Source organism: Arachis hypogaea, chromosome 10 (genome assembly GCF_003086295.3).
Source record: "Arachis hypogaea cultivar Tifrunner chromosome 10, arahy.Tifrunner.gnm2.J5K5, whole genome shotgun sequence".
NCBI lineage: Eukaryota > Viridiplantae > Streptophyta > Magnoliopsida > Fabales > Fabaceae > Arachis > Arachis hypogaea.
Window position 1 is genome coordinate 50,105,835 of NC_092045.1, and position 973 is coordinate 50,106,807.

Consider the following 973-nt stretch of genomic DNA (forward strand, 5'->3'; position numbering starts at 1 on the left):
TAGTCATCATGATGCACTATGACTGTAGAGAAATCATGCAAAATAATTTAATCCACCAATGCAAAGGGGTCATGATCACAACACCCAAAAAAAGTATAAAAAAACAAAGATAACCAAGTAATAAAGAGCTTAAAAAGAAAAGAATCTACCTAAAAGAGAGCAAAATCAACTACCTAAGGAAGGGATGAGAGAAGTAGAACAAGAAGGAGAGTGGGTTAGAGTACCTTGGGAGAGGAGGACGCGGTCGCATCCATTTTGTTTTAGCGGAAGGACGCGCAGGCGCATGGTGCGCGCACACGTGCGTGGTGGCGTGCTGGGGGCCTGTTGTTGGCGCGAGAGTGGCCCAACTCTCTGGAAAATATATGGACCTGCATCCGTGCAAGGGACGCCTGCGCGCAAAGCGTGTGCTCGCGTCTCTCCCCCCTTTTTTTATATCATGAAGAATGCACACCTTATCACAACTTTAGTAGGTACTTAACTAAAAGCTGGATAGAACACCTAAAACTTCATCAAAGACCTAGAAATGAGGTGTTTTCTATCATTCAAGTGGTTCATAGTGCAAACTTCTAGGGGTAATGAAATCAAATCTAACTAACCAAGTCAAGGGCTAAGCAATCACCATTCAAAGAAGAGTTCAATGGCTATATACAAATGGGGTGAAAAGGTAGATCTTACCATGGTGGGGTGTCTCCCACCTAGCACTTTTGTTTAACGTCCTTAAGTTGGACTTCCACTAGTTTAATGCTCTTTGTCAAGAGGTACATCTTCCAAAAGGACTACCTCAATCTCCTTGGTGCTCTTTCTTTGCTCACCGTGGTACAATTTGAGATGGTGCCCATTTACCTTGAAAATGTCCGGACTTGAGGGATGGCGTAAATGGTAGACTCCGTAGGGTTCTACTTTCTGTACTTGATAAGGTCCTTCCCATCTTGATCTAAGCTTTCCGTGTAATAACCTCAACCTTGAGTTGTAA